This window comes from Neltuma alba, unplaced genomic scaffold, assembly GCF_004799145.2.
Source record: "Neltuma alba isolate B1F8T4 unplaced genomic scaffold, ASM479914v2 tig00011770_pilon, whole genome shotgun sequence".
In the NCBI taxonomy this organism is placed as follows: Eukaryota; Viridiplantae; Streptophyta; class Magnoliopsida; order Fabales; family Fabaceae; genus Neltuma; species Neltuma alba.
The window spans coordinates 3780-17024 of NW_021636393.1; the positions used below are offsets into that span (position 1 = coordinate 3780).

At 39.1% G+C, this 13245-nt stretch overlaps 1 pseudogene; it reads left to right on the forward strand.

The window, feature by feature from the left end:
- Window positions 1-389: 389 nt before the first annotated feature.
- Window positions 390-11886, forward strand: LOC114717700 (receptor-like protein kinase FERONIA; annotated as a pseudogene).
- The last annotated feature ends 1359 nt before the right edge of the window (window positions 11887-13245 follow it).

Genomic DNA, 13245 nt, shown 5'->3' on the forward strand with positions numbered 1-13245 from the left:
ATGGTGCCAAAGTGTCCTTACATAGGATTTGAATGAAGAAAGAAAGAAAGTAATGTCATAATGAGTTATCAACACTACTACCAATTTTCCATTTCACTTCAACAACTATTGCTACCATGTATACTTGGGGCAAGAAGTAGGATCTAGCTCTAAATCTTTAATAATTTGCTGCACATGATCATTAATAACCCATGTTTGTTTCACTTTAGTATGTACTTCAATTGTAGAAATTGATATTGTAGCCAATAGAACATCAAATTAGCAACAAAAGGCATTCACGACTTTATTGTCTTTTCTTTTAGCATACTTACTCTCATAAAACAGTCCCCACAACTTATTGAGCAACTTAAATTGATCTAGCAACATTGATTTTTACTTTAACAAATGCTTCAAAGGTAAATGATCTATCTTGATAGTAAAAATAGAGTTAGCCAAGGAAGATCTCTATGTAAGCAAATATAATTACCATAAGTTTAGTTTATAAGCAAATAGTGATTGTTTTTGGGGACTAAGAGGCTTGCTGGTAAAAGTAATTGGATGGGCTTGCTGTGTAAGAATAGCGCCTAAATTTTCAGTTAACCTATATCTAAGGAGTTTTGTTCCAATTGGATATGATTAGACTCCATGGAAGTGGTGTGTAAGTCCTAATGATGCTCAAGATGACTGATCTGTATACCAGATCTTGTTTCCTGCATGATGGTGGTGTGGTCGAGAAGTAAACTCTAATACCAAATTGTTATGCAGCACAAAGAGAGAGGAGCACATGTGTATTATTTCCCCAACATAACATAGAGGTTACAATTAAGGGATATTTATAGACTAATAATCCTTTACTAATACTCAATCAGTTATACAATTTGTAACTGAAATGGGACGTGTGGTAAAACAAATGCAACTGACTCGTACCAATCTTTCTTAAGTTACCAAAATACTTTTTATTGATTACCAAGTTTACCTACTCTTGACTTCCAAGCTAATCTACTATAAATAATTGATAATATTTGACTAAAATGTTTTTCAAATAATGTTAGAACATCTCACAGTGTTTACAAAAAACTTGAGTCCAATATCAGCTCAACCTCTCTTAACCTGGAGTCTGCAACTTTTCTACCCTTAAGTTTATCCATCTTCAATCCAAGTAAAATTGCAACAAAAAAAAAAGGATTTCAAAAATTACAAAATCCAAGATCAGAAATTCTCACAAAAAATTGTTATTATTTGCAAATCAATTCTTGTCAAAACTAGTTAAAGTACTATCATGATTTCTAATATGAGATTTTACAATATTCACGATCTTTTTTTTTTTTTTTTACAATTTTCCCTTTAATAAATGGGCTTGCAATTTTTCTAGTATATACTAGATTTATACTTGCATTTTGGTTTAAAAATTATTGATTAAAAATTTTAAATTTAGACCCTTAAATTTTTTTTAATGCTTCAGCTCTCATCATAATGATGAGTGCTACGTCCTAGATATCACTGAGGTTTTATTATAATATAATTTCATTGATAACAAAAAAAACAATTTGCATTTGATTCCAATCCTGCTCTCCTTCGCTCCTATTTTCCATCTTTTAATTTTTTTGTATGGATAAGTTTCCATACTTTTAATTTCCATTCTTTTTTTTTTTTATAACAAACAGCCCTAAACCTACTGTACTAAATCAGAAACAAAAACTTGTAGCAAAATCAGGAATAGAAGAACAAAAGCTGATGCCTTCTGCTGTATTCAACGAAGCCTTAGCCAACGAATCTGCCAGCATGTTTGCCTCTCGTCCACACCAAGAGACGCTCACATCCCAATCCTTCTCAATCTACCCTTGAATCTCAGCAAGCAAGCCTTTATCTGGATGCTTATCCTGCTAGCCAGTAGTCAGAGTATCTACTAGCTCCCTACAATCAGTCTCAATGACAACCTACCGCCAATGCATGTCCCATGCTTGTTTTAAGCCCCAAAGCACCGCCCAAACCTCTGCGTGAAAGTTACTACCGTATCCAATATGAAACATAAATCCATCCAGCCAATGTCCTTTATGATCCCTTGCGGCACCACACAAGCTGCCACCGCTTTCTCATTCATAGCTGCACCATCTACATTATACTTAACAAACCCACCAAAGGAGGCTGCCATTTAAAGGATTTCCAAGACTGAAGCAAAGAAGTACTACAACTCGCCTTAGAACAAGCAATGACCGCTTTAGCTTGAGCAACAACGAAAGTAGAGCCCTTCAATTTGTGATTAAAGACACCATCATTTCGATTTAACCAGATTTGGCGAGCTAACACGGCAAACCATATACACCAAGTGACCTCCAAAATCCTACATTTGAGATTGACATTCCAATGTCTCCACTCAGTCAAATCCATACCATCAAAAAACCGTGACTGTAGTTGATAAGGAAGAATAGTCTCCCAACAATTACGAGCTACCTGACAGTCTCGCAATACATGGAGCATATGCTCCCTGGCTGCCCCACAAAGGTCACAACTCATAGTAGGACTCAAACCTTTGATAGCCCTTGCACAATTCGTTAGCAGCCTGCCCTTGCCACAAAGCCACAAGAAAGTTTTACACCTTTGAGGAACTGGCAATTTCCAATCTTTCACCACATGCTGCTATACATTTACCATATCGGTTGCTCAACAAACCATAAGTGGATTTGACTGAGAAGACTCCATCATTGGTCGCTTTCCATCTTGGGCTATCGTTCAATCTCTAACCGTCTGAAGGGTGGTACACGAGCAATCGCGCTCAGAATAGGTGAAGGGAGGAACAAGCAAAACGATGCCAATCCCATTCTCCCAACACAGTGAAGTAATCTGCTACCTTCATATTGCGCATGGCCTCATCAATCGATCTTAACACATAGAGCTGAGGTGGTTATGATTTAGTAGCCACACATCCTCCCAAAACTGGATATGAGCTCCATTTCCAAGACACCAACCAACACCTTTTTGGGTAAACTCCTAAGCTAGCGAAATGCCCTTCTAAGTTTGGGAAAAGCACTTACGCTTTTCAACTTTGGGGATGATGTCAACTCTGTGCTTGTATTTTTCTCTCAAAACCTTTCACCCATAAGGCATCTTTTCGCTTCACAAGGCCCCATCCCAATTTCATCATAAATGCTGTATTTTGTTTACGAGCTTGTCTTAGCCCCAAACCACCTTGAGCCTTGCCTCTACAAACTTCATCCTAAGCAACATGATGGATTCTCTTATTCAATCTTGTATTGCCCCCCAAGAAACCCCTACTACGCTTGTCAATCTCATTACAAACATTAACTGGTAGCAAAGTTGATTGCATGGAATAGTTCGGTATAGCAGAGACCACTAAAAAGACTAAAGTGTGTCGAGCTGCCATTGAGAGCGTATTTGCTTTCTAATTGGTAATCTGCTAGTCCATCTTATTAAGAACAAACTCATATGTCTATTTAGAGACCCTATGGTGGTGGAGGGGGACTCCCAAATATTTTCTCAAGTATGCTGTGGGAGTAAACTCAAGAAACTTGCTAATTTCACTTCGTCGAGTATGATTCATGTTTTGAGAGAAGAAAATTCTAGATTTCATATTATTCACTTTCTCCCCCTATGCCGCTCAAAAGTCATCCAGACATGCTTTGATAAGGCCTGCTTGATCCAGGCTAGCCTCTACAAATAAGATAAGATTATCTGTGAAGAACAAATGGGAGATAACAAAACCATACTGCTTCAGTTGAAATGGATGCCAGTTATTGGAATCAACCTCACTCTAAATGAGATGACCCAATTTCTCCATTACTATAATGAACAAATAAGGGGAAAGAGGATCCCCCTGCCTTATGCCCCTGGTTGGATTGAAGGTTGCTCCCTTAGAACCATTCAATAAAACTTGCATTTCTACTAAAGTTAAGCAAACTCTAATAATATCAATGAACTTACTTGGGAGCCCCATCTCTGTCAGGTAATTCAAAACAAACTCCCACTTGACCTTGTCATACACTTTTTCTAAGTCAATCTTCAAGGCCATGAACCCCTTCTTTCTCTTAGACGTACGCATAGAATGTATAACTTCTTGCACCAGAATAATATTATCAACACTTTGTTGACCTGGGACAAAACTACATTGATTTGGCACAATAATCAGAGGCATTATTTCCTTCAATCTATTTGCTAGAACTTTGGTCACCACTTTATAAATAATGTTGCATAAGCTAATGGGATGGAGGTCACGGAACATCTGAGGCACATCGACCTTGGGAATCAGAGCAATATTGGTACCATTAAATTTAATTAACTCAGGTGTCAAAAACATATCCTGGATCAAAGAAGTCATCGAGTCCCCCATCGTACTCCATTGACTTTGGTAAAACAAAGGATTTAAACCACCAGGACATGGAGCTTTCAAAGACCCCATACTACATAGAGCATGCGTAATCTCTTGTTGAGTCGCTAAGTACCCCAAAGATTCAATTCTCATATCAGGAACTTTAGGATAAGACCCTCCAAAGTCAATCATCAGTATTTGGTCAATTTCAGATATATAGAGTTGTTGGAAGAATTTTGTACCTTCACAACAAAGCACTCCCTGATCATAACACCATTCCCCATTCATGTCCTAAAGAGCTTTAATGTTCTTCCTTCTTTTCCTACACTGAGTAGCTACATGAAAATATCTGGTGTTTTTATCTCCATGATGATACCAACTACATCGTGAGCGTTGCACCCACATCAGCTCCTCTTAGAAGAGGCATTTTTCAAGTTCAAGCCAAGTTGACTCCCTCTTCTTGTTCCAGAAAGGACTATCTTGGCTAAGGATGTTTAGTTGATCTAACTGATTGAATAGATCCCTTTTCCATCTCTCAATATTCCCAAATACTCTTCTATTGCAAACCTGGACCTCCTTCATAAAATTTTCTACATTCTCTTTCCACGTGTAATCATTCTTCCAACTACGTTTGACAAAAGCCTCAAAGTCTTCATGCATCGTCTAGGGAGCAAAGAACCAAAAACTACCATAAGTTCTAATCTTGGGAGTCGTATCTTGGAGTTGTAGTAACATAGGACAATGATCCGACTTGAGTTTTGGTAGATGAAGAACCAAAGAAGAAGGAAAAACCTCAAACCAATCAGAATTAACAACGAAATGATCTAACCGGCTTTGAGAGTGCCCTCACTGCCAAGTGAAACGCAGCCCCTGAAACTCCAACTTTGCCAAAGAACTATCAGTGAACCACTTCAAAAAGCCACGGTCAGGGCCAATGGTATCCTGAGAAGCGGAATGTCGATCATCACGTCATAGAACTGTATTGAAATCTCCACCCACGCACCACCTGTGTGGGCACCATCCTCCTCTATACTTCGAAGCTCTGTCCACAACTCACGACATTGGGCTGGATTGGGAGGACCGTAGACCACTGAAAGGTCCCAAGCCATTTCCTCACCAATATTAAAGGTACCATGTAGAACTTGAGAATGTCTCCGGGTCCTCACCCCATAGGCACCAAATACCCCCATTGTGTCCAACCGCTTCTACCACATCAACGTATTTAAATTAGAGACGGTGAGCAAGGGCCCAAGCTTTGTTGCTACTCCGATGTGTTTCCAACAAAGCCAAGAAACTAAAATTATAGTGTTTCTTTATCTTAAATAGCAACCTTCTAAAAGTCTTTGTGCCAACCCCCATAGAATTCCATATGCATATTTTACTATCCATAAGAAACCAGACACAAAAAAGGGGTAGATCAAGACAAGCCAAGAACTAGCACTGTAAGTCCTTAGAGGAACCCCTGTTTCCCATGCTTGACCCATTTTGAACCGCAAACGATAGAGGGTTCGAATGCATAACCAGTACTGTGCTTCTACTAGCTCCAGGATCAGGAGGGTTGTCCATCACGTCCATAGAAACTACTTCAGAAGCCCCGTGCTTTGGACCACTCCTACTATCTTCTTTTATTGAAAGTAAAGCGGTAGATTTTCCTGTCAACAATTTTTCCCCACCTGGTAAATCTACTCTCTTTCCTTCGCTACGGCCCAATCCAAGCTTAGACTTGGCATTTACAAGCCAGGCATTTCATTCAGAGACCTAGTTTGGTTCTTCGCTTTTGGCGTCCCTTCACCACCATTCGCTTTACTAGGAGGCCCAACAAACTTGCTATTCGAACCTTTTGTTTTTTAGCGCGGCCTAATCTTACTTTTCACGTTCGGCCTAGCTGTAGCCCCTTGAAAGCTCTCACGTAATAAATGCTCTTCAGGTATATTATTCAACGCAACTTGCGGCTTATTCTTTGCTCCCTCATTACCTCCTTCCTCAACAGTCAAGCAAGAGAACTGAGATCCTTGCTCCTTTGTAACTGTGGTACCCCATGAAATTTGCCTGGCTTCTCCACCTTTCCCAGTTGGAGCTTCTGACAGCTTACCACGGCGGGGCTATTGAACAACCATCCATGGTTCATACCGTCGCTCCGAGTCCAAAGTAGGGGTTGAATCGGCATGCACCTCAGGCTCAGCTACCGTCGACTATCGATCATTATTTTGAAACTTCTCTCACAATTCATCTGCTCGTTCCTTCTGTAACTCAACCTTCATCCTACTCTGACAATGGTCAACATCATGGCCATATTGTCCACAATGAAATTAAATAAGATGAATGCCCTCATATTGTACTCTTTTAGCTTTACCATTTATCAAAACCAGTGGCCTCAAAGGACCATTCAGATCTAGCTCCACATAGATTCTCACGAACCGACCCTTCTTGCGATTCATAGTATTCATATCTGTTTTTAGGACCTTCCAATCTATGAGCTGAGTACATGTAAAATTCCTTTGTCATAGTAATCAAGAGGTAATTGGGCGATGCGAACCCAAGCCACAATCTTGGTAATGATTTCTTCCTCCAGATCAAACTCTGGTTTCCATCGTTGAATAGCAAGATAATGATCGTAGATAAGCTAGGCCCCCCAGTAAGCGCCAAGTCATAATCCTGGTCATTTGTGAAAGTTACAACAAAGAAGCCAGCCCCCACATCAATCAGATCAACCTCTCCCTGCTGTGCCCACAGCTGACAGAGTTTAAACTCTAAGTACTCTAGATTAACCAAGTGCTCTAGTAGTTTCACAATCAAAGCTCTTTGCCATCGTTTCGCTAGCCATTCCTTCTTGTGTTCTGGGATGATAATGTTCGGCCCCTTCTACATCATCACCACCTGAATACGATCCTTCCATTGATCATTGCTCCATTAGTCCTCCTCCTTTTCCTGTTCATCCTTCTCTTTCGTAACAGCATGTTTGAAGGATTTCCACTTCAACCCTGATGTTGCACCTTCCCCTGTATTCCTGCCCTCCTCCCCACCACCAACCTGTTCCGCCGTCTCCTGGGTACCTTTCGCACCAGGCTCAGGCGAAGCATCATGTATCCAATCCTCAATCCTAGGTCAAAGAACCTGGTCATCAGAGAACTCGCCCTCTCCCAACCTGACCTTTTTCCTACTTCGAAGTAGAGCATCACGTTCTTCCGACGTCGGCATCGGATTTCCTCGCTCCCTCGACCGCTCTCGCTCTCACTCTCTCATTTTTTAGCTTTTTCGTTTAATTTCCATTCTTCTTCTTTTAAAAAAAGCCCTTTTTTTAACTTGACAAAAAAAAAAGGTTGACTTCTACCCCCACGCTTTCATTTTATTTTAATTCCAGTCTCCCATTAACCTTGATTGAACCACCACGGATCCCCCTCTACCTCCATTAGTCAATTCACACCTCTCAGTCAATTATCTATATCCAGATTCTTCCGGCTTTATAACAAACCAAACCCTGACCGTTTATTTTTAATTAACATTATTTCTGGTTATTAATATAAAAAGTCGTTTAACTTTTATTTTGATCTTAAATATAATACCTTAATTTACTTTTTCTTCTATATTTATCTATTTTTTTCAAAGTGGTTATTATAATAATAGTAGTTTTAGCCAAATACACTTGATTAGTAGAGATATTTTAAAAAAAATAATACCTATTGATTACAAATAATTAACTTAACTAGTGTTATTAATTTATTCAAATTAGTCAATTAGTTTTTTTGTATTGAGAACTAGAGTTAGTCCCCATTTATGCTTGGACCTTCACGGCTCCCCTCACCCATGGTTTCTTTTTTGGGTTAAATGGAATAATCCACTACCTTTTACTCTTCTTGTTATTAATATAAGATCTAATTAATGAATTAAATAGTTAATGTTAATTATATATGTGAAACCTATATTATATGTTTGCTAATTTTATTCTAAATAAATTCTATTGATATTCTCTCAATAATAATTAAGTAGGAGAGAAAAGAAGAGAATTAAAGAAAATGCTTATAATATTTTCAAAAAACATATTATATTAATTAATTTAATTACTTATTAATTTACTTAAATTAGTAAATTAAATACTAATAGAAAGAAGTATATATTTTCTACTATGTAACTCACGCCTAGCCACTGCACCCTTCGTAAATGTTCCAACTCACAATTAACCTCCCCCTTTCTTAAAAGAATTGAGAAAAGTGTTTAGTGTTAGCAGGTTGTAAGTCGCCAACAAAATAATCCATTACTATTTCCATTGATTTTTCGACTTCAGCTTCCTTCTTTCTTTCCTCTTCTGTTTTTTTTTTCCCTCCCCCATCCACACTCGCTATAATATTCAGCAACCTTTTTTTGATTCGTCACGGCATCCACGTGTTCCCTCGTTCCCTTTCCATTCATCCGCATCTATCGTCACTTCACGCGATTCTCTTTCCAACTCACGTTCTTATCACCATCATTAAGCTCCTCAGCTGTACCCACTTCTTCTCAGTTCGTCTCCTCCATTGAAGTCGTCGCCATTGATGGGATTCATTGCAAGCTTGATCACGCTCTTGAAGAAAGCTAGGGCTAAGCGTCGACAACTTCTAGGAGAGTGCGATGGATGGCTACGGTCCAATGCATTCAAGGGTATGTCTCTTTCCTACTTTAACTTCCCATTCAATTCAATACAAGGCCAAACAGTCTTACTTTTTTGTTTTTTCGCCTATCATGGCCATTCAAAATAACCATTAATTTTCTTAATTGTCTCATTATCCATTTTTCCAATCCCCTACGGCTGGCACCCATTGTTGATCAGGTCAAGTGTACTGTTCAGTGCTTTGTTCTTTTGCGTAAACTTGAGCGTTTACCATCGCGGGCGGCTTCCAGGAAACTACTACCGTTCATGGCAATTACAGGTGCTAATCTTCTTTTTATTTCTATTTTGGCTCTGTCGAATTTACCTCCATGAGGACCAAACTTCGTCTTCTTCGTCCAAACATGGGCTTCAATCATACGACTTCTGTGTCGTCATGGACCATCTTCTTCCTCTGTTTTCCCCTGCTTTACGCTTCCACACTTGCTTCTTTTTACACCCCCGATGATCTTTTAAGCATTAACTGTGGCAGCTCCGGCAGCTCCACGGGAAATGGTCGGACATGGACCGGAGACAACGATTCAAAGTTCTTATCCAAACAAGACGAATCTGTTCCAGCTGCGGCACTTACTCAATCTCCTTCTGCCCCGCAAGTCCCCTACACCACAGCTCGTATCTCTCGCTCTCAGTTCTCATATTCATTCCCTGTCTCTCCCGGCCAGAAATTCCTTCGTCTCTTCCTCTACCCAGCTTCGTACCCGGGTTTTGATCGTTTCGATGCTTTCTTCACTGTCAAATCTGGTGGGTTCACACTCCTTAAGGATTTCAATGCTTCGGTCAGGGCCGATGCTCACGGGGAAGATACCATCCTCATAGAGTATTGCGTCAACGTCGGCGATGGCGAGAGGCTCAACTTAACTTTCACTCCCAATTCAACCCGCCCAGATTCTTATGCGTTTGTTAATGGAATTGAGATTGTCTCCATGCCTGAGGATCTCTATTACACCAAACCCGACGACTTAGGATTCAAATTAATTGGTTCGGTGGGTGGGTTTATCATCTCCGACAGCGTTGCTCTTCAGACAGAGTACAGGCTAAACGTCGGTGGCAGACAAATCTCAGCTACGAAAGACACGGGAATGCTTCGATCTTGGGACGCCGATGACAGTTTCTTTGTTAAACTTCTTTTCTACCTGCTGATTTGGAAGGTGAAGGAAGACCTCTGATGTTCACTAAAGTTCCTAATTACACAGCACCTGAGGAACTCTATCGAACAGAACGCGATATGGGAATGAACAAGACTTTGAACATGAACACTAACCTTACTTGGGAGTTTCCTGTCGATTCAGGCTTTACCTACATGTTGAGACTCCATTTTTGTGAGCTTAATCCAGATATCAACATTTCCTACAACAGGATATTTGATATTTACATAGCCGACCAGTTAGCTGAGCATGGTGCGAATGTCTTAAATTGGGCAAAGGGAAAAGCAGTTCCGGTATATAAAGACCATGCCGTGATCATTTCAGGTGATGCAAAACCAGCTTATCTTTCACTCAAAATGCATCCTGATTTGCAATCACCGTTGGAGTACAATGACGCGTTCTTAAATGGGCTTGAGATTTTCAAGATCAGTGATTCACAAAGTAATCTCGCCGGACCTAACCCTGATCCTCCTCCACCTCGTCCCAATCCTAATGATCTACCCCAACAGCAAGCAAGAAAAAACAGAAGCAAGATTGTAATCGGGGTCATTGTGGGTGTTTCAGCTTCCATCGTCATTTTGATTTCCAGCATCGCATTCTTCCTCATCACTCGTGGGAAGAACATCAAGTCGAGTGATGGAACTTGTAAGTGTATTACTAATGGCTCAGCTGTGCCGACGGAACTGTGCCATCGCTTTTCCATTGCTGAGGTCAGAGCCGCTACCAACAACTTCGATGAACTCTTCATCATCGGCGTCGGAGGATTTGGCAACGTCTACAAAGGTTACATTAAAGACGGTCAAACTCCGGTCGCAATCAAACGACTCAAACAAGGGTCGCAACAAGGGCTCCATGAGTTCCGAACAGAGATTGAGATGTTGTCCCAACTTCGTCACAATCACTTAGTATCTCTCATTGGCTACTGCAACGATGGCAACGAAATGATCCTCGTCTACGAGTTCATGGCTCGTGGGACCCTCCGTGACCATCTTTACAATTCTAACAACCACCCCCTTTCCTGGAAACAGAGGCTGAAAATTTGCCGGAGTGCAGCGCAAGGACTACATTATCTTCATGCAGGCGCGATACGAAATATCATTCATCGCGACGTGAAGACGACGAACATTTTACTTGACGAAAAATGGGTGGCTAAGTTTTCTGACTTTGGATTATCAAAAATAGGACCCACAGGAATGTCCAGGTCTCATATTACCACTGTGGTGAAAGGAAGCATTGGTTATTTGGATCCAGAATACTATAAACGCCAAAGGTTGACTCTAAAGTCTGATGTTTATTCGTTTGGCGTGGTATTACTCGAAGTATTGTGTGGGAGGCCACCTTTCTTACGGACTGTGGAGAAGGAGAAGGCAAGCTTAGTAGAATGGGTCAGAAAATGCCATCATGAGGGTGTGATTTGTGAAACTGTTGATTCGTTCATCATAGAAAGTATCAGACCAGAGAGCCTTAAAGCATTCAGCGACATGGCGTTAAAATGTTTGGAAGATGACCCAAATGAACGACCATCGATGAGTGAAGTTGAGTGGCGCCTAGAATGTGCGTTGCAGCTACAAGAAAGTGCAGAGGAAACTGAAGAAGAAGGAAAACGTGAGGAAGAAAGGGCACTGTTAACGGAAGTTACTGATGTGGAAGAAAGTAATGAAGTTGGTTTCAATAACTAGAAATCAGTTTTGCTCTCTGGAGTGATGTTAACGCTCAAGTTTGATCGAAATATATGTGACAGAGGAAAGACAAATGGTATTGAATTACGCTACCCACAATAAATTGTGAATTTTTTTTTCATAAAGCAATAGTTGTTATTTTTGTCATTTTGCTAGAATTATATTCAAATTTGAAATTACAACTGTTATCCTTTTTAAAATTGCACCCTTGTTAAATTGACTAAGGCATTGGTTCCTTTATATTTCGTTTGACCATATAAAATTGGTATATTTTTTTTATTGTACATGCTAAATTATTACATGGGAAATAAAAAAAATATTATGAATTACTAAATTATTTCTTAACTTAATTTAATGATAAATTAATATTCTCCCATAGTCATATACTGGACTCAAAATTGTCAACTGATGAGAATCTATCTTCAATTCATTATAATACGCATGAAGCGAATGTGTGTAATAGTTACATGGAAGAATAATGCGTGTGATAATAGTAACATAGGGAAAACATTTTTATTGAAGCAACGGTGCAAAATTATTTTAAAAAGCTTGAAGTAGTAAATTTCATAGTCTCGGAAGTTCTCCCGATTTTTGATTGGTTCTCAGAGATTTGTTTTAGCTCGATTTATACTGCTTTTGACTAGTCTCCTCTCATTTAGTGTGGCTTGATTCATCTTTGACGTGTTAAGTAAATAAGTCATTCAAAGTGCTTCATACTATCTATGTCTTAATTAACACACCGTGGAAAAATACTAACAAGTTAGTTAATCTTTGGAGCAAAATATGAAACACATTTAACACGATTGTCATTTGGACTAATCAGTTAATCTACTCAAGTGGATGAAAAATCTAGAATTCTTACTATAAAACTTAAAAGAGTTTTTTTTTTTCCAATCTTTAATACGTGTATCTTAAGTGCTAATGTGTTAATCTGTGCATGGTTGATTTTCTAAATCTTATGAACTTATCTCGTCAATCGCTAGATCTTCTACCTAACATGTTGATCATTCATATGAGTTTCAATCTGATCACTCCACAAAAAGTTTACCTCTAGTTTTTAATATAAGAGGTAGATAACTAAATTATGAGTATTGAGAAAATTAGATACGTTAATTATCTATAATAAATGGATGTTGTCATGTGTATTAAAATTACCTTTTGGTGCAAACTCTTTGACATCTGTAATCACCATATGGATTGCTTGAGGGCAAAATAGATAAATATTAGAGACAATGTGAATTGAGGTTTTATATTTATGACCAAATTAAATCTTCAACTAGCTTTTATATTAAGGACCAGATGTAATATGATGTATGAATCTTGTTATTCTAATTCTGAAGAATGAACTAAGCAAATTCTACTAATGCGTTAAACATCTTAGTAGAATAACTTATATATACTATAGAAAACTCCTAATATGTTAACATCGATGTTTTAATGTGTTATCTATATTGTCCAGAGCAAAGTCCAATATTC